Source organism: Cavia porcellus, unplaced genomic scaffold (assembly GCF_034190915.1).
Source record: "Cavia porcellus strain 051 isolate PalLab524CR breed Dunkin Hartley unplaced genomic scaffold, mCavPor4.1 scaffold_28, whole genome shotgun sequence".
NCBI classification, from domain to species: Eukaryota; Metazoa; Chordata; class Mammalia; order Rodentia; family Caviidae; genus Cavia; species Cavia porcellus.
The window spans coordinates 23852962-23866706 of NW_026947511.1; the positions used below are offsets into that span (position 1 = coordinate 23852962).

Genomic DNA, 13745 nt, shown 5'->3' on the forward strand with positions numbered 1-13745 from the left:
GGCTGCCATAAATGGTTGTTCCTCAGCCATACCATCCTGGTTTGCAGCCAGCTGAGTATGGACTGAAACCACCAAAAACTGTAAACTAAATAATCCTTTACTTCCATCATTTTGTGTGTCAAGTATTTTGTTTCAGCGACAAGAGAAAAATAACCAAGACAGAGGCCCAGAGTTGTTTCATAGACAAGAGGAGTCACATATCAAAGTTTGTCTGTGGAGAACATACACATCATGAGGGCATCAGATCACAATTTTAGGTATGAAATTCTCATATTATTCTATATTATTCCTAAGAAGTAGATGGAAAAAGTAATAATTAAAATTTGGAGAAAGATTTCAGATTAAACTGTGAGGAATAATTTCTAACAAGACGTTTCAATAATGGGATGGGATACTGATTTCTTCTCTGACATTATGTAGTAATCACAATGTGCCAGGCACTCTACATCATAAGAATACAAAAACAAGAGGGATTCAGCCTCTCTACCTGATCATATCTCTTAAATCTGTTTGTTTCTTCATTTTCTTTTCTATCAATTTATCATAATGGCAATTGCTTTCCGTACCCCATTTGCTCTACCTTTGTATTTAGACTGCAGACACGTGGTGCCCTGAGGCCTCTTTCATACAGTAGTTAGAGCAATACATCTAAAGTGCTAATCAGATGACTTCACTCTCCTCTTCAAATCTTTGAACTGATGTTACTCATTTGCTTTATTAAAAAAAGAGCAAAATACTGTAGGTTTGACCTAAATAACTGGATTTTTATTACCTCAAAATCATTTGCATTTTTCACCCTATCTGTTGTTTGGATTTTTGGACACCTATGCTCTTGTTCAGTTCCTTACATGCTACCTAACCACTTTCTTTCCTAGAGCCTTTGCACAAACTGTTCCTTCTTCTAGGATGCTGTCATCACAGGTTTATCTCCTTTCCTGACTTTCCCACAAATCAATTTAGTGACAAGCTAAATGTCACTGCCTAGAAATAATGGGAAGACTTGGAGAAAGTTTTCCTAATATACGTTTTTTGAATTATGCCAAGTATATCCTTTATATTGCTTCTTTCAAGATAATTTAATTAGCATTTATGTAATTATGCAGTAAATGCAGTGGCATGATTCTACTCATCATAAGAGAGTATTTCTGTCCATCTTATTTGGTATGCAATATTTCTATATCCATACCTCTTAGTAAAATTCTTGGCATATATTACTCATTCAATAAATATTCAATATATAAACAAATAAATCAATGGATGAGTAGAAGTCAAAGAATGATTTCTGGGAACTCTATATTAGCAAAACCTCATGTAAAATTGTTTGCATAAATGCTAATATTTACAGTACTTTATGTAGGACTTTATTTTCTATTGAACCTTATGAGGGCAGATAAGGCAGGAATTATTTTCCACAACTGAAAGAGGAGGAAATTGAGATCCTTAAAAGCTAAACTATTGAGGTCAAGGTCCCATTACACACACGAGCAGAACCAGTATCAGATCCATATCTTTTAATTTGTAATCTTTTGTTTTTCCCTTTGTTATACATTATCCCTTTTTACATAGGAAGAAAAAGGCATATGATGAACAAACGAAGAGCCCAAAGAAACTCTTCAGCTGTAAACACATATAAAGTGGTATTTATGGCATAAATCTTCACACCTTGTACATCATATCATCTGCGTTGAGAGCTGATGAGATGTGTATAATAATAGAGGGTTATCTGCATCTGTGCATCCCAGAGACTGACAGAAGGTCTTGCTCTCTGCTGTGTGCCTTAAACCAATACAGTTGGCCAGTTCTTGCACTGATTTGTGCATCTTGGAAAATTAAATTGTACATTCTTTTTAAGATAGTAAAAGGCATTATGGTGACCACTGTCGATCACCTTGTATTCTGCTTTTACATCGTGTACTATGTCCATCCTTTTGATTTGACTGACGGTTTCATTGTGTCACATTTAGTTTTATTCTCTTCCAAAAAAGGGTGGGAGAACTGTGGGAATAATGGAACCCAAAATGTGCAATTGTCATTGTGGAGAAGAGAGGAGAGGGAAGTGCTCTGAAGGATATAACTGCATGTATGTTTGGGTGTGTGGGATGGATAACCATATTACTGAATTTTGGTGGATCGTTGAGCAGAACTGTTTGCAGTCTCACTGTTTGAATGTCCATTTTGTATGCTTTAGTTTTGTGATTTCCTACTGTTTATTTTTTTTTTTGAGTTCTGTATTACTTGTGCCCTTTTCCTGTTTTTCTTTTTATTTTTCTCCTTAAATAAAAGAAAAAAAAAGAAAATTAAATTGCATATGCCCAAGCACATTCAAGGTATAGCACAACAAAATCTGTAGAACTGAACAAATGAACCTGTATTTTGTTTTCCTATTATCCATGAAATTTTGATTACCAGCCAGTATTAGGAATTACTGTGTTTACTCATTTGATCATTATGATGTTGTAGATTAATTTCAGGTGCTAAATTAGAAATGGGAAGTTGGTCCAAATTTGTAATATAAAGGTAGAATGTTAGCATTATTGGCTTTGCAATTCACAAAAAGTGTGAGTAAAACATACTTTTGTGTGTACCTGGATGAGACATACAGGTGTGACCTTGAGGTCTGTATCTAGGACCTCACCCTTTATTCTCTGGTACTTGTCCCCTGCTTTGCTTCTTGGCTTCATGAACTAAGCATCTTTATTCTACCGCACCCTTCTGCCAAAATATTTGTCTTTTGGAGTCAGCCTAACCATAGACTGAATACCCAAATTAAATCTGTCTTCTTTTATATTGTGGGTGTTGCGTATTATATCCCAGCAACAAAAAAGTTGATTAAAACAGCTTTAAGACATATATGCCACACAATAGTAGCCCTCAACTCAGATTTTCTGATTCTTATTCCTGACACATTTCATTAAGACACTCTCCAGTATTTAAAAGAAGCAGTAGATCTTGCAGAAAAGGACACTGAAGTAAGGGAGGTAACTCAGAAGGAGAGATTTATTTAAAGTAAAATGCTCAGTGAAGGCTTTTATGTGCTAGAAATTAGTTTAGGAAACCTCCAAAGCAGTGGTCTTCAGCAAACTCCAACATCAGGAAGGATTGCGGGGGGCCACAATGGTGGAAATTCTAATTCAGTGGCGGGGGCCTCTGCGTCCTTAGAAGATCTCAGAGGTTACTCTCAAGTGCATGGCCGGGCTTCAGTGACCAGTGCTCACAGTTGCTTCCCAGCCTGAGTGCTACAACTTATTTACCCCAAGAGTGGTTGTTCTTATCCCTGATTGCACATTGTAAGCACTTAAAAAATACTGCTCTTAAACAGGCCACATACTAAGAGATTCTGATTTAATTTTACTGGGATGAAACTTACTTAATAGTGTCTTGGTAAAAGTTTTAACTGATTCAAATGTGAAACTAGGACTTTAGAGGATAGCTCAATTGTTGGAACCACATGTATTAACTTTGCTTCCAGATTAAAGCAAGGGGTAAATTGAAGGAATGCTGATTGCCTTTCTGCTTTTTAGGTATAAGCAAAATTATGAAGCATTTTAAAAATACAATAAAGCACTCCATGGCAACTATATGATAATAGTCACATGCTTGAAGATTAACAAATAATCTTCTGCTCCAGACACATTTTTAAAGAAAATGAAATGTAATTATAGAGACTGCTTTCAAGAGATGTAAGGAAGCAGGTTAGTGGATGGGATTAAACAAATTAGACTAAAGGACACAAAGCAACTTCCAAGTCAGCAACAGCTATAGTCATGTCATTGCTTTGCATAAGATTTATAAAGATGTTTATATGCTAATTAAAGAAACACAGACAAGTGTAGCTGTGCAACTTTTGGGAGGTAAGATTCTTCTTCACACTAAAGACAAAGTTGACAATAATAACCAAACAAGATGTTTTAATTTCAAGTTGCATATCTTTTTCTCACTTTACTTAGGACATTAAAACAGACTGCTTGGACCCAATGTCTTGATGTATCTTGACTGGAACTCTATTTCTTTTTAGTTGTCATAAACAATGCTTTCACTGGCCCAATATTTTTGTGCTTCTTCCCTAAGGGACCAAAACCATATTGGGAACCTCTGGTGTGGGGTGTCACCATTTTACTCACTAGAAGCGAGAAAGACTTTTATAATTATTCTTTTTGGTATCATTTGCAGGAAGCAATTTTGTCTTTTTTTGAAGTCTTACAAGACTAAAAATGATGTCTTGGCGTCAGGCAACTGTAACTGTTCCTCTCCCCTAAAACCAACATGTACCCTTTGTGCTTAGTAGTGATGAATGCAAATTCATTTTCATGGCTGAAAAAAATATGCTTTTGACTGAGAAGCAATGTTTTAACTTGTTCTTGTGGGCAAGAACTACCAATTATGACTGCATGACTCTCCCATCCCACCCAATGGGGCAGTTATGCATGTACCACCAGCGGTTCAGGGCCACTTTCAGGGAGACACACAAATTAGAGTCGTGTTGTGAATGTGCTAAATTAATTAGAGGTATTCTGGTTAGAGGTCTCTATTGCTCATATAATTTGCCTCTCCAGCACTCTCTAGGTACTTACTTTGCCTTATTATTATTTCTCTAGTACTTTTATTATCTTTCAAAATAAAATTCATTCATTGTTTTTTCTGTATTGTTTTTTTTAGATTACAAGATTTGGGAGAACAAGTATGCACTTACTTATGCTCAATGTTTTATTCCCAGAACCTAGGGCAGCATCTGTCACATTCTAAATATTGAATGAATCATACAATGCTGTTATCTTTGTATATGTTACCTAAAATCTTATAATATCACCAATAGAAAGAAGAATGATATTGTATATTCATTAGATTCCTACATTATACCTGTTCAAAACTTTTTCCATATTTGTGCTTTGCTTTTTATTATTAATTATTAGTAGATGTGCTAATTGTGTTTACTTGAATATCAAATATTATAAATATCAAATAATGTTTAAAAGTACTGACTTTTGTTTACCTACTAATAAATGATGTGATCTATGTCCTAGTTATAAATTATTAGCCAGTATATTGCCTCAAATGACAGGGTTAAGGGTCATGATATTTTCAACTTCTACCTTTTTGGATAAGCTGTATCATTTTTCTTATATACTTTCCAATTGCCGAATATCAAATACTGTCTGAAGAATGTTTCTATTGTTTTGTACATCAATTTGCAAAATACAAATTGCTTCCCACATGATTGATATATTTAGGGACAAATCTAAGTCTAGCATGGATTTTGTGTTTCTTCTCCATGATTTCTTAGATGAGTATAGAAAATTACATCTAGCTGAATCAACACACACACACACACACACACACATACACACACACATATCTCTGAAATATCTATCAGCTACCTTCAGACCTTGTTCATTCAGAATTATAACTTTCTATGCTTTACGGATGTTCGCCTACTGTTTTAAAACTCTCAACTATAATTCTTCCACAGGAAATTTGAACAAGCAACAAATCTTTCTCAATACCATATTTTTAATTATTTAACATGTACAAAAGATACAATTTCAATTTGGTTCTTATATTTTTAATGAGTCATTTACATTTTACATTTTTACTGGCAGTATTGTGGGCCTAGAGCCTAGGTCACTGCACATGCTAGACAGGATTTCTACCATTGAAATATACTCACTAGCCATTTTACTTTTGTTTGGAGATAGTGTCTCCCAAAGTTATTCAGACTAGCCTTAAACCTGTATTTCTCCTACCTGAAGTTTCCAACTATACCTGAAGTTTCCTACTATAGCTGGGGTTATAGTATATCACATTATATGTATTGATCATTAATTATCTTTAAAAATATATATGTATATCATATATATATACAGCAAAAACTTTATGATATGTATCTGCTTCATATGTATGATATAATATATATTACATATGATATATATATTATACATGATAGAGATGTGTGTGTGTATCTATAGTAGATTCTTCAAACAAGTACCCATATACAATATGTTTGACACATATAATTATTAGGTTAGTGACTGTGGGAATAAATAAGCTCTGTAAGCTTTTGGAGACTCTGTTTAATCCTAATTCATACTATTTTATTTATTTCATATTCAAATGATTTGTTTCATAATGTTTATCATGAATGATATTGACATATACAAATTGAGTACTTTTGATGGCATAATACCAAATCAAATAAAAAGGAAGTACTGCACACTCCTTTTTAAGCACATCCTAAGAATGTTAAATTTGATGTGGAGAAAGAATGTAAACAGAAGAGAAGATGATGAAATGCATCTGGAAATACCTGAGGGAGATAATTTTGAAACTCATGTTAGATTGTGAGATTTGCCTCAATTGACAGAGCAGAAAGGAGGTTATTTTTGCAGGGTATACTAGTATATAAAGTCACAGTAGTGTACAACACAATATGGGTACAAAAGATTGCAGGATAGAAGAGTAGATATTTTTTCCCTTTTTGAAATCAATCGGCCAAAAACTGTATCCCATATGCTCATCTAACCAAATCAAGAGGGCTTATGGGTGACGAATTTATTTTCTGAGCTTGTATGGATTTTATAGGACAAAGGCTCCCTGCCCTCCTTTCTTTCTTCCTTTTTTCCTGCCGTGCCTGCTTCCCTTTCTTCCCTTTCCCTTCCCTCTCCCTCCCTCCCTTCTTTCATTCGTTCCTTCCTCCTTTCTTTCTTCCTTCCTTCATACATTGGGTGCCTAAGAATTCTGTAGTTACATAAATTAATTGACTACTTGGATAAAGGGAAGGGAATGTAGAAATAATATTTCAAAGTAAAATATCAATTTTCATTTTAGTCATGCAGCAAGTATGGAAAATATGTCATTTAAAAATAACAGTTTAAAGCACAAATTTGCTTGGTTAATTGATTTAAGAGAAGTATATTAATTATTTTTCTCTGTTATTAATTTTAAAAGTTTATTCAGTGTGCTAATTTTTTGAGAGTGTCATAGCTGTCAATTATTTCAGTTTCATTTTACCAAATGCCTAGTAACATTTAATTTTTACTTTGTAATGCATATTTTTTCCTTGCTAAGTGCATATTTTTCTGATAATGCTACAAGCTTATGATTTTGTTTTATTGGAGAGCTCTTTTTTCTTTCTTCAGTGTGATGACTCTAATGGAGTGGAATTTTGACTTAAACATTGTGTTTCTTGGGTGAAAAAGATTATCAGACGGTGCAGGAAGGAGCTCAACACTCTTCCTGAGGCCTTTGAATTCTTCAAATTACTGAGAAGGTACCTTCTAAGGACTAATGGGCATAATATTCAATATCTATTTTGTTTTATCTGCTTTTGAAAGCAAATAGCATATTCAGTACAAGAATGTTTTGACATTCAAAATATTTTGTCAATATTTCTTCAGTTTTTAATAATAGAAAAACATTGGTGCCAGAAGACATTTGGAGAAACATTCTTTTAAATTGGTACTATTCAGTCGAAGAATTAGATGCAATGAGCTTTATTTTATAGTTAGTCCTTACACTAAAATACTGACTGTTATATTTGATTTGGGAGGAAATATTTTCAGTTATAAGAGTGTTATGTGGCATTTCTGGTGAACTTTGCATATATGGTTTTTGAAGATGTTAAAATATATAAACCAACTTCTGCAGTATCTCTTCTAACATTTGTCCTCTTTTAATGGACTTCTTGTCTCTCTTAGTGGCATGATACTGTCAGGTTGTTGAGATCAAACCCACAGTATTGGTTATTTCCTTGTGAGATCTCCCCAGATAACATATATATTGAACTTGTTTCCATTATGAACTAGTGTGTGTTTCCTGTAGATGTTAATGTTTCTGTCTCTTGATGCAAGATGTTTGAGTATGTCTTGTATAAACAGACAATAAATGTTTGATGAATTATTATAGAACTCCATGAATGAATGATTCCATTCTATTTCTCATATCTGAGCTTCAGTGACTTGATTTCATTTTGGATATAGCTATCCATCACAAATCCTTCATTGCCATGGCTGCAAAGCTATCTTAGGTCTTCATGAGGCACTACCTGAAGACTCTCATGAGGCTTACTTCATTTTTACCCTCTCATCCATTTCCTATTATATTTACAATTATTTTTAAAGTATTCTTGCTGACAAACCGAATTTGCCATTCACTTGCCCAAATAACTTCCTTGTTCTAATTCTATACGGGGCAACATATATAATGTTGATATCTTTAACATTTTATCTAGGGTTTTCCATAGTCTGGTCTCAGATTTTAAATCATTCAGATGGTATCACACTCAAATAAAAATTATTGTTAATTTCTTCCTTGTTGTAGTTTCACTTTTATGAGTATCTGGAATATTGTCTTTACTTTCTGCTCTATATGTAACACACATATCAACCTATATCAATTGTAATTTTCTTGTATAAATACTTTTAAAAAATTGTCTTAGAAAAAATGATTTCTCCCAACTTTGCTACCTCATTAAACCTTCTCCATATTTTTCTTACTTATAGGCTCTTCAAGACAGAGACAATGATTTATATATCTGTGACTCTTCTACAGATCTAAACATGATTCTTAATAGATCTGTTTAGTAGATATCTACATTATTAGAGTGTCTTAATATTACTAAGCTTGACATAGTGACATACACAAAAAGGCAGGATGTGAAATGTCTTATTTAAGAAAACCTGATTTTCAATTTATTCAACTGTACAGTGAGTTATATGTTTGAAATTTAGGAAGAATAAATGAACACCAAATGATACAAAACTAGTGAGAAATGTGGATGATTTCATGGGGAGGTGAATTTTGATCGTGCTTTTGAAGAATGCATCACATAAAATTTAGAAATCTGGATTTATAGGAAAAACAGCCTGTAGGTTGAAGCTGTAGAAGTTTAAATTACTTAACTTGAGGTTCTGTCTTGTAATCTGTAAAAGAAATTCACATTTACCCTACTTGCTTCACTTTTCCTTGTTTCCATAAGTAAATTTCATTGTAACATAGATAAATCCACTTGTTTATCTTTCATCTACACCTGCTTTTGTAATAACATAAGAAAGGTGGGTGGTTGGAAGAGAAGCATATATACTTTGAAGTATAAAGTATTTACTATGTGGTCTTTTCAAGTTTGCACACCTACAGTATAAAAAGAGATAACTCAAAATGCAGTCTAATGAAGAAGCAAGCTTTTATGGTTAGTAAAAAATCGATTTAATTGATGTGTCACCAATGTGAATGTATATATCATCATCAGGTATGTCAGATCATGATAGACACCTTTATATCACAATAATAAAACACTAAAGTTAACCAGTTTAAATAAGAAAGGGTTAATTTGGCTCACCATTTTATAGTTTTCAGTCCATGATTGGGCAGACTTACTGCTGTTAATCTCCTGGTGGGGACTCTGGGCAGCAATGGCAGGGAGCATGTGGAGGAGCAAACTGATTCCGTCCTGTCTAGGAGACAGTAGGAAGGAAAAGGAAAGGGTGAGAGGCTCGTAACCCTCTCTGAAGACACAGCCTGAATGACCGAGGCCCTCCTGGAAGTGTTCATCTTCCGGAGGTTCCAGCACCACCACAGAACAAGACTTCAACACACAGTCTTTGTGGTACATTCAAGGTCCAAGATTTGTTCCTCTTAAAGATTCTTTATATTATTCATGCAAGTCTCATGCTTTTAAGGTATAAAGAATTATTTTGGTTGTAAACATGAACTATTGCACATAACTTTATGACAGTTCTGTAGAAAACTTTCCTTCTCTAAAGAAAAATCTTTTGCCAAGAGTTCTACATTATTGAGACATTCTGTTTTATAAACTTGGTGAATGAAGAGGTGAAATCTCATTCCAAATGTGCTGTTCACTGATTATTGTGGCCTTTTCTCATAGTGGCGTGAGCAGAGACACCCAATCTTTCATTTCTCTTTCTTTTTCTACTCTAGATAGACTCTGCTGGTCAATTGAACTGAAAGTGATGATGTGATAGTGTTCAAAATAATGTTTCTGCTCTGTTAACACAGAAAATCTCTGTGTGTCTGATATTTTATCAGGATTTCCTAGAAAATGCTTTTTAGGACTTGCTCTATTGTTTGCTTTAGAATTTTTCTTTATCAGAGAAGGAAAAATAAAATTATATTCATACCATAATTCTACTTACCATCCTGTTAGCCCTTCTTTATATGCCTTAAAGATGCTGCATGTTGGTTCTGCATGTTTATAACACCACATTTTATTATTTTTCAATTTTATATTAATGGGATCATACCAAGCATGCATGTTTGCAACTGCATTTTAAAATGAACATTATTTTCTATATCTTCCTTTATTAAAATGTTTAAATATAGTTCATTGTTATTCTCCAGAATTAAAATAGCCAACACTATTCTAGGAATTGATTTTCAGAAATATTATATATCTTATTTTGATTGATTTTACATAGATAAATAATTCTTTCAGTAACTCACTGCATTTTTCATTCTTCTACTAAAAAAAGAGTTAGATTGGTCCAAGTATTTTGTCCTATGCAAATTCACACAATGGATATCTTTGTATATTACTTCTTTGTGTATCACTAAAGTTTACTTAAAGAAGAATTGTGTGAAGAGTGTGTGCTCTCTTAAATGACTTAATATTCCCGAATTGCTTTTTTAGGTTGTTGTTCATCAGAATTGCATAAAAGTGACTTTCCCTACAGTCTTGTTAAAATTTTTAGTTCCTTTATTGTCAATAAAATAGGTTTTAAAAGTATTGACTATCTCTTCTTACATAAATTATCATTTTATAACCTTTTGTTCAGTTCATCTGTTATCTTTTTCCAACTGGTAATGCGAAATCTTAAAAAACTCTATATACTAATTTATTTTCAGTTATTTATTTGTAGAGAAATAAATGGAAATGGAAACATTTGACCATTTTAGAACCACAAAAATACTGCAACTACCAAATATAAGAACAACACATCTTTCCTAGTCTATGGACTATGAAATAAATTTTCATAGGGAACCAGTATCCTCATGCACAAGATAAGAGGCACTGAATTGCAATCTCTGAATAAAGAGAAATCATGTATAAAACCTATATTTATATTGGCTCCCTGGGAACCATTTCTAAATTGCAGTACAGAAAGGAAAAATTCAAAGCATAATTTTCTTTCTGAGGTCAGAAGACAGAGATTAGAATCCCTATTAAAGTGCATGTGATCTGATAAGTAAATTAAAGGAACTCAGTTAGCATTTTGAAATTTCTACGAAGTCACCATGACATAACATAACACTAATTCTAGATACAGATTTAAGGAAATCAGTAACTAGTTGTTTAGGAGGAAAAATGAACATTCTGCAGAATGCAGTCTATATAATGTTTCAATTATTTCCCAAATAGAGTATAAATTATGCTAGTATTCAAAGAAGTAATACATTCTGACTCATTGTCAAGAAAAAAATAATAGAGAGAACAGAAACAAATTCCAAGGTGAACTAAACGTTAAACCGAGAAGACAAATTTTAAAACAATATTAAAACACATTCAAAGTATAATCTCAGTGAATAATATGTATTAAACCTTAGCAAAGAAACAGAAGTTATTAAATGCAACAAAATGAGATACTAGATGAGGTACAATAACAAGTAGAAAGATTGCAATAGGCTTCATAGCATATTGTAATAAACTTCTTAAAAATCATAGTTAACTCAAAATATAAATCAAAAGGCATATTTCAATGAAGTAACTTTATTTATTTAATAATCCAATAAGTGATACACTCAGAAGAATAACAAATACAAGATGGAAGAAACAAAACAAAACTAGCCTTATTACATGAAAATTACTTTACATTTATATGGACTAAACATTCTAGTTTTAAGCAGAAATCATCAGTCAGAAAAAAGTATAACAGTATGACATATATTAGAGATGTACATTAAAAACAGAGTTGAGATTAAGGAAAGCGAAGATACTCATCTAAACATTAAACACTGAAAGAAGATATAGCTTTATTAAAACTAGGCAAGGTACTAGGACACAAATGCTATCAGAGGTAAAGAAGGACCTTTCACATACTACAGAATGTGTCAAAGAGACTTACTACTCCTATATTTAAACCTGATGAATGTATAACAATGTATGAAGTAAAAATTAATACACTTCATCCAAACAAATGATGGAGAAATTTACATTCATGGATGAGCATTTTAAGATATTTTCACAGTATTTGATAAGACAAGAAAGCAAAAGTCAGTAAAAATCTGGACCAAAGCTGTCAACTTGTTCATTTGATAGTTAATCCCTATGTCCAACATATGTAAAACATACACTCTTTTCAAATGCACTTCAATGTTTATCAAGACAGATCATATATTGGACTATAAAACAATTCTTAATCTATTTCATGCCATCTAAATATGTCAGGGTAACTCCTCTGACAAAATAAATTAAATTAACAATACTTAATGAAACTAGAACATTCTCCAATGTTTGAAAATTATATATTCCATGATAATAAAACTTATAGGGCAAGAAAGAAAACATTTTCGATAAGTAACCAGAAAATACATATGTTCTTATTATTATCATCATCATTATTATATAAGATTATCTAGTATTAGTAAATCTTTTAAGGTGCTTATTATACTCACATTGATCTATAGGTTGAATGCATAAGAATCCAAACCTAAACAGATTGTTGTTGCTGTTGTAGAATCTAATTAGTAAATGAAGAATTTATTTGGAAATGCAAAGATTCTGGAACAATTCAATAGTTTTTTTTTGAAAGATCACATTTAGAAGACACACCATCTAATTCAAGACCTACTGCAAGTACAAAGGTACACAGATCACAACAGTAATATCAACATCAGTATAAGCACATAAGCCAGTGGGGTAAATTGGAGAAACCAGAAACCAACCGCCTACATTAATCTTTTTCAAAAAATGTTTCAAAATGAATAGAATTTCAATTAAAGAACAACTGGATGTAAGTATGGGAAAAATGAGCTTATTTCTTAGCTTATGAAGAATTAATGAAAACATGTGGACCTATGTGTGGCATTTAAAATGAAAACTGCCAGAAAGAGAATAGAATAGCTTTGTGATTTTAGGTTAAGCAAATATTTCTTAACTGTACATAAAGAGCACAATAAAAAATTGGTCAACTGAATTGCATGAACTTCAAATATACCCTTAAATATTTCAGAAAAATAAATAAGTAGCAAAGAAAATGGCAAAATATTTTCTACATATAGGAGAGATGATCAAATTATATGGTGAATGTTTAAATTTTAAACAGTTGTTACAAAAAATACACAATGGCATTAAACCCACTCAAAATAATTCCCTTTTCTGTGAATACAGTTCTCCATCGTTTTGCTACTGAAAAGCAGTTCTGAAAGTCCTGGTTTATACCTTTATGGTTGAAACAAACACAAAACAATGAATGCTGCTTCTCCCGGTGCCATCTAATGTAAAGTCAAACTCATAAAAACTATGTTACATGCTCAGTCACCTTATTTGCTGGATCTGGTACTTTGTGACTTCAGGATCTTCCCCAAAGTCAAAATGCTCACAAAAAGTAAATATTTTGAAACTGTTCAGGTCACTGGGGCAGCCAATATAGTACAACTGAAGACAGTCAGAACTTTTTCTACAACTGCTTCAGAAAGTGGCCAGAACAATTAGGTAAGTGTGTTTGAAGCCAGAGGGAGCATTCACTTTGGGGCCAGTGCATGGTAACGGTGGAGGAATTAGGGACAATGTATCTTTT

The 13745-nt window shown here is 32.8% G+C and overlaps 1 long non-coding RNA gene across 2 annotated transcripts in view; it reads right to left on the minus strand.

The window, feature by feature from the left end:
* LOC134473849 (uncharacterized) overlaps positions 1-13745 on the minus strand; it is a 217981-nt gene that overhangs the window by 89093 nt on the left and 115143 nt on the right. For both annotated transcript variants that reach the window (XR_010044312.1, XR_010044313.1), the window contains one exon: positions 9332-9446. This is a non-coding gene — a long non-coding RNA (uncharacterized LOC134473849). The remainder of the gene's footprint in view (positions 1-9331; positions 9447-13745) is intronic.